General features: G+C 44.3%; 1 protein-coding gene across 1 annotated transcript in view; it reads left to right on the top strand.

Moving 5' to 3' along the window:
* Positions 1 to 12,494, top strand: part of LOC144520564 (plexin-A1-like) — a 301,950-nt gene that overhangs the window by 195,513 nt on the left and 93,943 nt on the right. The window lies entirely within an intron of this gene.

Below are 12,494 nucleotides of genomic sequence, written 5' to 3'. Positions count from 1 at the left end.
GATCCTTGCGAGAGTAAAGATCTGGTCCGTTGTTCCACGACCAGGACGGAATCCGCATTGTTCCTCTTCAACCTGAGATTCGACTATCGACCGAACCCTCCTTTCCAGCACCTTGGAGTAGACTTTACCGGGAGGCTGAGAAGTGTGATACCCCTGTAATTGGCACACACCCCTCTGGTCCCCCTTTTAAAAAGGGGAACCACCACCCCGGTCTGCCACTCCTTAGGCACCGTCCCAGACTTCCACGCAATGTTGAAGAGGCGTGTCAACCAAGACAACCCCTCCACACCCAGAGCTTTAAGCATTTCTGGACGGATCTCATCAATTCCTGGGGCTTTGCCACTGTGGAGTTGTTTAACTACCTCAGCAACCTCCACCAGGGAAATTGATGCCAATCCCCCTCATCCTCCAGCTCTGCCTCTACCATAGAGGGCGATTAGTCGGATTTAGGAGTTCCTCAAAGTGCTCCTTCCACCGCCCTATTACCTCCTCAGTTGAGGTCAACAGCGTCCCCATCCTTACTGTACACAGCTTGATGGTTCCCCGCTCCCCTCCTGAGGTGGCGAACGGTTTTCCAGAAGTACCTTGGTGCCGACCGAAAGTCCTTCTCCATGTCTTCTCCGAACTTCTCCCACACACGCTGCTTTGCCTCTTTCACGGCAGAGGCTGCAGCCCTTCGGGCCCTTCGGTACCTTGCAACTGCCTCCGGAGTCGCCTGGGATAACATATCCCGAAAGACTCCTTCTTCAGTCGGACGGCTTCCTGACCACCGGTGTCCACCACGGTGTTCGTGGGTTACCGCCCCTTGAGGCACCTAAGACCCTAAGACCACAGCTCCTCACCGCAGCTTCAGCAATGGAAACTTTGAACATTGTCCACTCAGGTTCAATGCCCCCAGCCTCCACAGGGATGCACGAAAAGCTCCGCCGGAGGTGTGAGTTGAAAGTCTGTCGGACAGGGCCTCCTCCAGACGTTCCCAATTTACCCGCACTACCCGCTTGGGCTTACCAGGTCTGTCCAGAGTCTTCCCCCACCCCTGACCCAACTCACCACCAGATGGTGATCGGTTGACAGCTCTGCCCCTCTCTTCACCCGAGTGTCCAAAACATATGGCCTCAGATCAGATGAAACGATTATAAAATCGATCATTGACCTTTGGCCTAGGGTGCTCTGGGTACCAAGTACACTTATGAGCATCCCTATGTTCGAACATGGTGTTCGTTATAGACAATCCATGACTAGCACAGAAGTCCAACAACAAACAACCACTCTGGTTTAGATCAGGGAGGCCGTTCCTCCCAATCACGCCCTCCATGTGTCTCCATCATTACCCACGTGCGCGTTGAAGTCCCCCCCAGCAGAACTATGGAGTCCCCGACTGGAGCCCCATGCAGGACTCACTCAAGGTCTCCAAGAAGGCCGAATACTCTGAACTCTTGTTTGGTGCATATGCACAAACAACAGTCAGAGTTTTTCCCCCACAACCCGCAGGCGAGGGAGGCGACCCTCTCGTCCACCGGGTTAAACTCCAACGTAGCGGCGCCAGCCGGGGGCTTGTGAGTATCCCCACACCCGCCCGGCGCCTCACACCCTGGGCAACTCCGGGAGAAGAAAAGAGTCCAACCCCTATCCAGGAGTATGGTTCCAGAACCAAGACTGTGCGTAGAGGTAAGCCCCACCAGATCTAACCGGTAGCGCTCCACCTCCTGCACAAGTTCCGGCTCCTTCCCCACAGAGAGGTGACATTCCACGTCCCCAGAGCCAGCCTCTGCTGCCCGGGTCTGATCCGCCGAGGCCCCTGACCTTCACTGCCACCCATGTGGCAGCGCACCGACTCCCAGCGGTTCCTCCCACAGGTGGTGGGCCCATGGGATGGAGGGATGGCCCTGCCACGTAGCTTTTTCGGGCTGTGCCCGACCGGGCCCGGGCAACCCGCCACCAGACGCCGCTGACGAGCCCTCCATCTGGGCCTGGCTCCAGACGGGGGCCCTGGCTTCCTCCGGCAGGGTCACTTCATCCCTCCTCGATTTTTCATAGGATTTCATCACGCAGTTTTTTTTTGTTTTTTTTTTATTAATTCTGTCCGTGTGTATGGGCAGGTTGTGTATAGTAAGCTTTTGGTGAAATCAGCTGGCTGCATCTGGAAGAAAAAACACTGATGAGCCCTAAGCGTGAACTAAGTCGAAGGCCTTTTAACCAAAACGAAAAAAAAGCTGAAAGATGCTATACTGACCCATAGAGCTGAGAGACCTGCAGAGTTGGGTTTATCACCACCAAAGACACATTGCACATAGTCATTTGACACATTTTCAATATTGAAATATTGATTAGTGCAGCTTTAAGAAGCTCAAACTCTAAAGCACGCTGGTATAGTCTCTTAGCCCAGGTGTAAATGGTTTCCCTTTACCCATAATTAGGTTCTTATAAGCAATAATAAGTATTTGAAGGAAACATGAGAATGAAAGAGTTAATACAGAGGACCAGCACACAGAAGATCCATCTATGATTGAGAACCTGTTTACTTGCTACCATTGTATTGAGCATTCTCAGTAGGGAAGTGTGTGTGTGTGTGTGTGTGTGTGTGTGTGTGTGTGTGTGTGTGTGTGTCACAGCTGGCTGTGACTAGGACAGTACAGTGTAATAAATCACAGAAAAAATTAGCCAGCAGTAGATGTACACTCATCCATTCAATCTTTCTGTCTCTTTGTGTATTGTTTAGCCCCTCGCCAAACACTGAAACATTGAACTCGCATATTCAAATACACCAGGGACCCGCAGTACGCATGGATGCACACTGGGATGTTAGCAGGAAAACACATGCTGGGGCGAGTGCACACACACGCTCTCAGGCACGCACAGATAGGACGCTGCGTGGATACCTACTGGTTTGTTCATGGACAAACACACACACACACACACACACACACACACACACACACACATTCTCCCCAGGGGTTTGGAAGCCCAACGTGAAGCAGACATATGGAGATTCTCCACATGATCTTCTTCCTAATCATGTGGAGCAGACGGAGACTGTAGCATCAGCAACAACCAGCAACCTGCTTTACATGATTTATTACACTGACACACATAGGCTATCAAACACGCTGTGTGTGTGTCTGTCTGTCTGTCTGTCTGTCTGTCTGTCTGTCTGTCTGCTTGTATGAACTTCCCACTGTAAGTCCATACTTCTGGCACTGTTATGACTGGCATAGTAGAGTTTTAGAAGGATGACTGTGACTGTGTGAGTGTTCACATTCATTCACGTTCACGTTCACATTCCACAAATTGGTCTAGACTCTGCTCAAGTGTTGACCTTTCCTAACTTTTACAATCTTGATACATATAGCCCACATGTACACACACTTGTACAGATCCCACATGCAAATGTTCATCAATGTAACACTGCCTCCCACCAAATAAGTCAATATACCACTAATGTGCTTTGCCAAATAAACTTAGCACAAAAAGTAAGGACTTTTTTTTTTGATAGATTATTTCTCTGTGGTAACAATGCTTTTTGGCAATAAATCTTATACCGTTGGAAAGCCTGTTTAGTTCCCTTTCAAATGGGGCAACATTTGAAAGCATTTGCATTTGTGGGATGAGCAGCAGCGCTGAGTATGTGGGTTGCGCCCATGAAAAATTTGCCAAATCTTCTCTGCCAATGCCAAACAGCTTATTCTGCCATTGACTCTTTTGGTGGATTGGATGATTGAAGTTTGAATAAACAAGACATATTGGCAATTGAACAATGTATTCATTTCACAAACAGGAGCCTCAGTAGCGTGTGGAAGAACCATACACAGCCACAACAGCCTGGCACCTCCTCCTCATGCTGGTCACCAGCCTGGTCTCACACTGCTGTGGGATGGCATCCCATTCTTCAACCAGCATTTGTCGCAAGTCAGCCAACGTGGTTGTGTTGGTCACTCTGGCACGAACAGCATGCCCAAGTTGATCCCACAAGTGTTCAATGGGGTTGAGGTCAGGACTGCTGGCAGGCCATTCCATCCTCTCCACTCCCACATTCTGGAGGTAGTCTCTGATAAACCCCGCCCTGTGGGGGCGAGTGTTGTCATCTTGGAGGATAGCGTTCGGTCCCAGACTGTGGAGATATGGGATTGCCACTGGTTGCAGAATCTCATCTCTAAATCAGGCACCTGATTGGCAGCATATGGGGGTACCAGAAGCTCAAAACAAGTGTCACTAGCAACAGCAAAATAATCTGTTTGGCAATGGCAGAGAAGATTTGGCAAATTGTTCATGGGTGCAACCCACATACTCAGCGCTGCTGCTCATCCCACAAATGCATGTTCCTTACAAATGGGGCACCATTTGTAAGGGAACTAAACAGACTTTCCAATGGTATAAGATTTATTCCTAAAAAGCATTGTTACCACAGAGAAATAATCTACCAAACAGAAATGTCCTTACTTTTTGTGCTAAGTTTATTTGGCAAAGCACATTAGTGACAAAAGGTAATTGGTACCCAGCTTACTGCTGTGTTCAGACAGAGTGCAAGGTGATTTTGATTAGAGATTAGAGACATCACCTTTGCATACAATGTCAAATTTAAAGACATGAGCAGCCACAATTATCTGAGAATAGCATGGGGCAGCGCAAGCGTTCTGGGTTCCCGGGGAGTTCTGGGCTCAATCACAGCCTGAGCTGCCACACAAAGACAGCCACGCTCCCATCATACGTGGTCAGTGCGTCCATTAGACAAATGACTAGAGGTGAAAATTCACTTTACTTTCTGTTTGAACACACCTTTGTAATGCACGTTGTAGGGGGGGGATTCTGGGGTGGATGGTTGGGCGTACAAAGCACAGGACTTCGACACCAGAGGCAGCGGCTTGTGGTCTGTTGTTATAGGTGCATGTTACTAAACAACACTTAGTTAAAGTAAGGGAAAGATGGAGGTTTTGGTTAAATACTGACAACATCCACGTGACTGCATGCTTCCAGTCAGTGTAGACTTTCTTTCAACATTTAACTGAGGCGACGGGCTTTCTCTAACCTTAACCAAGCACTTTGAGTTGCCTAAACGTAACCATTAAAAACCTTAGTCACGCTTCAGTTACCATGAGCAGATATTGTAGGGAAACAAATACAATCTGTTAGCAGTGCAACACTTTGCAGATATGTTCAATATGAAGGTCTTCTGTGATGTTGGTAAGCATTACGTTTCTTACAAAAAGCATTTGCTAATGCGAATTAGTTGCACACACACACACACATGCACACAGTTTATGACTCATCTTGGATGCACATGTTCTGTTATGATCGTATTACAGGAAATCACTAAGAACAAATAATAGCCAAAAGCACATACTCGTTGCAGATGTTGCTGAGGAAGAGATGGAGGAACAGAGAGGAGCAACTTCAACAAAAGTCAAATCAAAAGTCAAAGTATCAGGTTAAGTGTGAGTAATTATTACTTACATTTACATCTTTTTTTATTTATCGCAACAACAAAAGGTAGAGTTAAACATATGCAAAGTTGTTGCAAAGTCTAAAAGGGATTGAATTGAACTGAAATGGGGGACTTGTCTGTGTATGTGCGTTTGCTCGCAGTGTATTTTTAACACACATTCAGGTATCCTTCAACATGACTAATTACATGAGTGTGACCTGCACATGGACGCGCGCACACATATGCACACACCTCTCGGTTTTTCTGCCTTCTCCCCCCTCACCAGCCATCTGTTTTGTTAACATCGGCAGTTTTCAGTCCCTCAGACGCTCAAGCACGCACACACACACACACACACACACACACACACACACACACACACACACACACACACACAAGCCATATCTATTCATACAATCCATGGGGACATGCAATCCATGGAGACGATTCATGTAGCGAGAGAATAAACGAGTGCAGGAGCAGATAACGAATGAACCCGAGCCAGGCTGGTGTGTTACTGTAATGAGGGCAGGGACGGCTTTGTGCTCACCTTGTAGTTTTTACACCTCCTCCCCTCCCTCTCCTTTTTTTTCTCCTTGTGTCACCTCGCCTCCCTCTCTCCCTTGTACCCTCTGATTACCCCTCCTCGTCTCTGTACCTCTCTTCTCCCTTATCTCGTCCTTGTTTTAAACGCTTCTCTCTTCTGCTGTCCTCTACCCTTTTACGTCCCATTTGCTCTTCTCTCCCACTTTCAGTTTCCCCTTATTTTCCTCTTGCCATCCCTTACTGGCTCTCATTGCTTCTCCTCTTTTCCCTTCTCTCCCTTCCAATCTCCTCTCCACGTTTCCTAATTCCACTCCTCTCACTTTCTCCTTATCTGCTCTTTAGCTGTCCTCCACTTGCATCCACCCAACTTTCCTCTACTGTGTCCTCTTCTTTTTCTCCTACCCTTCCCTCCACCTAACTTCCCGTTCTCTTCTCTCCTCTCTCTTCCCCAGGGGGGCCTACACTATGAGTTGGTACAGGTAGATTAATTACATGCAGTGACATGGAGGAGCCGGCCAGAGGCTTCAGTAATGAGTCTGATTACTCATCTCCAGCAGCTCCGGGCGCTCAGGGGAGGGAAGTCAGGACGGCAGGCCAGCAGAGAGGCCACTCAGTAGGGGGAGAGCAACTTTTACCCACAGGGTTCCACCAATACGGAGTTTTTTAACAGCACTCATGCCATTACCAGTAGATCAAAGCTATACCCAGAGTCAGTGACGTGATGCCGATAGTCAATAGCTGTTCAATAACAAGCCGCAACCTGCGGGTCTGAAAAGTGAAGCCAATGTGGAGGTGCCTTAAACCTGCATTCTATCTCATTTCCAGCAGGGGGCGACTCCACTGGTTGCAAAAAGAAGTCTGATTGTATAGTCTATATACAAGTAAGTTTATAAGAAAATGGCCCTTCTTCTCACTCGATGTATTACTTCAGTAAACATTTACTGAATGGCCTCAATTGATAGTTTCAAGTATGCTTAAATACAACTTAGCGTTTAGCTTAGCGCTACTCACCAGCGCCACCCTCTCATCCAAACATGGTCATTTCTAGCTCCAAAACCAAGATGGCAACAGCCAAAATGCCCATCTCGAGGCTTCAAAACGGTAACGTTAGTCCACAAACCAATGGGTGATGTCACGGTGGCTAGGTCCATTTTTGTTTTTACAGTATATGTTCAATAAGTTAAAAAAGAGAAGCACCCAAGAGGTAATATTTCTTGAAGACAAAAGCAATACCTGATCACATATACATTTATAGATATAATCAATTAAACAGAAGACCAGCTGGACAAAAATCATCTAATCACCACCAGAAGAATGCCATGTATGGAAGAAACCATACATGGGGGGCCAAAGAGGTTACCCAGAGTGGGATGGCTGCAAGACAAAAACATAATTAAATGCAGGAAATGTGGAAAACATCAGCATGGATAATAAATCAGAAAAACAAAAGACAGCAACAGTTTCTCATTAAGCCAAGAGTAAAACAAAAAAAAAGACGAGATGATTTAAGGGAAGGTGTCCAATTGCTTTCAGCCTGTGATTCAAAACAACAGGGAAGTTAAACACGAATGGATCTCTGGAGTTCTTTATTTATTTTTGGTCAGACATTTGACATCGTCTTAGGAAAGACATGCTCATTAGTTCCAGTTAGAATACAACCCAGTGCTTGTCAGATAATTGGTTAAACCCTGCTTCTGCCCTCCCGCTTTCCTTCTAGTAACAATCTGCATTGTGAGACGCAGAGTGAAAACTTGAAAAGGGAATTTCATCATGTACAGTTTATTGCATATAGCATAAGATTGAACGGTGAAAAGTAATTTGAAACAAGCTAAAAACAGTCCAACAAGTGAAACATTCTGCCATCAGGGTGAGATCAATAAGCATTGTTTCCTGTAGTTTAGGTTTCAAAACAAAAGTTTTGTAATATTTATCTCTTTTTAGCAATTAGTATAAATGTATTAAATAGGGCTGTCAAAATAACGCATTCTTGTTTTAGTTCGTTATTTCGATTAATTAATCTAAGAAAAAATAACGCGTTAAAAAAATGAACGCAGATTAATCCATTCCGTATTGACGTTTGCATACAGACGAAAATCTGGTTCCACTGATACGTCTGCTGCTCTGAAACAGACGTTACAGGAAACACAAACCCTGCTGCATGTGTCGCTAGTTAACACAATACTCAACAGCAGGTAACGTTAGCCTACCGCTAGCTAGTAGCTGGATTAAACACGGTTACAATGCTGACAGCTAACGCTAAACGCTGTAAAGTTTGACTGTGTTTTACTGTAGAGGATTCAACACCGGGATGTAACAATCTGCAGCTGCCGTCGGAGAAACAACACAGACGGTGCGTTCAATGAAACTGGTAAACTATAGTCTCGTGGTGCATTTGAAGTTATTGTAAATGTCCTTTTCCTATCTGGTTGTTGTTTTTGTCGTTCAACAGCAATTTACTAGCGAAATAAGTTATTGTTATTGTTATACATTATTATTAAATCATTTAATTTTGACCATATGGCCTTAGCAATAAACAAGCCATTCTTTAATGCCGCCAACTGTTGTTTAGTACCCTTTTTTTTCTTTTCTTTTTTTACTTTCTTAAAAAGTATCGGTTCAGGCACCGTTAATTATGTATGCGATTAATTTCAATTAATTAATCACAGAGTATGTAATTAATTAGATTACATTTTTTAATCGATTGACAGCCCTAGTATTAAAGCACTTTTGCTTTAGCATGCCCACTTCTCCCCTCAAAGTATCTCAGTCTAAGATTGTCATCACTCAATATTCAAAAACAGATCCTTTTAAAATGTTGCCATTTTGTAAAGACAGGTTCAAGTAGAGCTAGTGGCTTCAGCGTTGTTCCATAATTAGACTACTTTCATGCCACAGTTCTAATCATGATATCTGAGTATCCGTCATTTTCAAAGGGTAACAGAAATGCAGAGCTGCATTCCAAAAATAGACTTCTGTCCATCCTAAAACTTAAGGCATCGTTCCACTGAGAAGATGAAGTAACAGATGACGACCTGGATAAAATAGCACTACATTGTTAATAAGAACTTCAAGTTTTTGTGAAAAAAGTAGATGCATTATGCTTGTAAATTGAACGGTAAGTTGTGGCAAAATGCCTGCACCTTATATGCCACCCATACTTCTAAATCTCATTAGAGAAGAATTTCAAATTCCAGAGGTCAGAGTAGAGTAATAACTGGTGACTGACAAGACCAGTGTGATGCATTATTAAAGTGTCAGCTTAAAGAGATGCTGAACTTAATGCTCCCCTAATGTGACTTTAACATTTTTTAGATAAGGTTTTAGCCACGCTAGCGGCATGGCTCTCAATGTGAGTTTGGTCCACATTGAAATATCTCAACAATGGCTGGATGCATTGAAATGTGTGGAATTTGGTACCAATTTGTATGTCCCTTTTAGGATACATTGTATGGACTTTGTTGATCCCCTGACCTTTCTTCAAGCTCCATCATCAGGTTAAAATTGTTAGTTTGTCCAGTACTTTCGTTCACGGTCAAATACCTGCAAAACTAATGTCATTCCCGCCAGCCTCAGCTGTACCTTGCGTGTGGTGCTTGGCAAATGTTAGCATGCTAACACACTAAACTAAGATGCTGAACATGGTAAACATCAGATTGTAAACACTGTCATGGTAAGCAGCGTGGCTGTAGACTCTTAGTCTTGTTCCCTAATGTATCTTTTTTTTTTTTTTATAATGACAAAAACTACAAGATGAAATTAGGATCTTCTGGAAAGTTTTACACTTTGCAAGTTCAAGGTGTCCTGAGGTTTAAGCAGTAGTTTAATTCTAAAGCGGCTTGAGCTGAACTTCTTCCTTCCTGAAATCCCTCTTCTACTACTTCTTTCTCCCTCTGCTGCTTCTCCTCTTTTTCCTTATGTTTTCTTTATTTTCAGTATATAATCAGCCATATCATTTACTCCAAAGTGTCCCAAGAAAGTGAGCTTGTGGGTTGATGCTCAGTGTGACTGGGTGGCACAGTGTCGCCGTTTCACAGTGTGGTTTGTGTCGGCATTCTAAGCCATGTGACAGTATGAATAAAGCATGATGTGGCGGGCAGCAGGGTGGGCAGGCACTGACAAGAGAACAAGCTCACCCAGTGTTTTTGGTGATGGCAGACAAGTTGAAACCCTTAAAGTTTAATGGGGGCCACACCGCAGAGAGAGGCGTATGTGGGCATGTGTGCCCTGTGGTTTTACTGGTGCTGGAAGCTGCCATACACAGGCCTTTAAACAGTGGGACGTATTAGTGATGCTAACAGAGTCAACGGCCTACCTCATGTGTGATGGATCAGGGTCACACTGAAGTAGTGGGAAGGGAATAAGACCAATCAGCTTTTCCTTTGTGTCAAAAGAGTGTTTTGGTTGAATCCCTTTGCTCCGGAGCTGCTGACCTCCCAGAATCCTGTGGTTTCAATGGTCTGTGTTTCTTAGCTGTCTCAATAGAGAGCCAGACTTCCCACATTCCTTCTTCTGTGGCTGCTCACAATGTCTCCTTTTTTTTCTTTTCCCTCTATTTATGCTCTTCTTTTTCTCCTATTCATCTCTTTATTTCATCGCCTTCTCCTCGAGGCTTTAGGCTGAGCTGAAACCATTACTGATCTGAAATAACACAATGTTTTGCTTTAATAAACATGTATCACTTACCTACTTTGCGTGTACACAGGGCACCCATGCAGCTCATTATTGTTAAGTAGGCCCACTCTTTTAGTCTATTAGCGCCAGCTTTACAGATTCCATGCCTGCAAATATGTGTTACAGCCTTGCAAAAGTAGCGATAAAGATTAATGCTTCAGCCATAAAGCTTTCGGTGACGTGAAGTCCTGTAGGCACTCTGCACTTCAGGATGGACTTGGATGAGGGTAAACAAGATGATATCAAAGCATCTATGAATCACTGCCGTTATGAATTATTATTTGTAAAAAGATAGTCTCTATAGTGTGCTGAAAAACAACCCTCCTGAAACTTACATTAATATACAACTAATGTGCAGTAGTAAATATGTTTTTTAGGCAGTGCGATTCCAGCTAGATTATATTTCTTTTATCAACATAGCAAGAAAATGTTAATATTAAACACATTTCCAAATGCAAAATGTTCATACTGATTTACTTCCAATGTATTTTATTAATTTACCATTTGTGCTGCTGGCAACTAAAGCACAATTAACGTTTTATGGTTTAGTTGGGCAACTCAATGCACTCGGTAAGTGAAAAATCATGGTCCTGGTAGAGAAGGCCAATGCAGATTTAAAGCCTGAGACAAGCCATGCAGACTTATTTCATATTTTGACAAAATCACAATATTTCTCTTACCTTAACGAAGTGTTGTGGTCGCCTAAATAAGACTGTCCCAGTGAATGCTTGTCCACATTTTTTATTTACCTACTGTATGTTTGCTGACAAGTGTCCCCTTGTGGCCATGAAAATAATGGCAGTCATCTCTGTGAAGTAAAGGTGCACGCAGCATAGAGTTTAGATTCTCTGCCCAAGCCTGAGCCCGAACTTGACCCGATCCCACTCGGCTGATATTTTCCGCCAGGCTGGGCCCTTGATCAAGCATCATTACTTTATTAGCCTAATTCGGTGGGGAGAAAGCTATGGCTCTCCAGCTTCTCCTGTAGCTCTGGGTAGGCTACATGTCCTGCACTGACTTGAGTGTGAGGTAAACTGACTTGAGTGTGAGGTAAACTGGGCTACATCATGTCTCTCCCATCTGCAGCACTGTTGTCGGCCAGTGCGTCAACATGCAGACCGTGCCAAAGGACAGTATTAATTAGGTGATCGAGACAAGAAAGTCTCCTATATGGTTCCAGGGCTTTGATTATGTTGCTGCCTTGATCTGTTACCCTCACTATTCGGCTGAGGGAGCTAGGGTTGAGTTTTTTTTTTACGTTTCTTCATTTGGATCCATTTGCAATCCATTCCATTCCGAATAAACAAACAACGCAGTTTACATGCTTCAGATTTCTGTAGTTCCAACAACTCAGAATTGTAGTTGAGAACGTCAGTTATAACGGCCCACGTATAAAAAAAATTGTCGTGTTTAAATCGGGCTCATAATTAGAGTTAATGTGTCTGGCCGGGCCGTGCACGGGCTCGGGTAGGGTCGGGCTTGATTTTTTTGGGCCCGATCTAAGCTCTAACGCAGCATGACCTTTTTATAACCATTAAAAAAAAGTTTTTTTAGTGGATGGTTGGACCTACAAAGAGTTCGAAACTCAGCGTTGGTTTCTTTTAACCATGACCACGATCGTTCTCGAACCTTAATCAAGTAGCTGTTGCTACCTCAACGTAACCAAATCTCCAAAAAAGTGACAGATCAGATAATGGGCAGGCATATGAGTTTTGGAAGTCACTAACAAACAATGTTATAATACATCGCCATATAGAAAACACTCATACGAGATCTCCAGTATTGAATTCCTGTGCTTTCACATTTACTTTAACCTTTTCCCTTTGCCCACTTTAACCTTTTCCCAATGATTTTGCAA

Source organism: Sander vitreus, chromosome 7 (genome assembly GCF_031162955.1).
Source record: "Sander vitreus isolate 19-12246 chromosome 7, sanVit1, whole genome shotgun sequence".
NCBI classification, from domain to species: Eukaryota; Metazoa; Chordata; class Actinopteri; order Perciformes; family Percidae; genus Sander; species Sander vitreus.
This window is presented reverse-complemented; position numbering and strand designations above follow the sequence as displayed.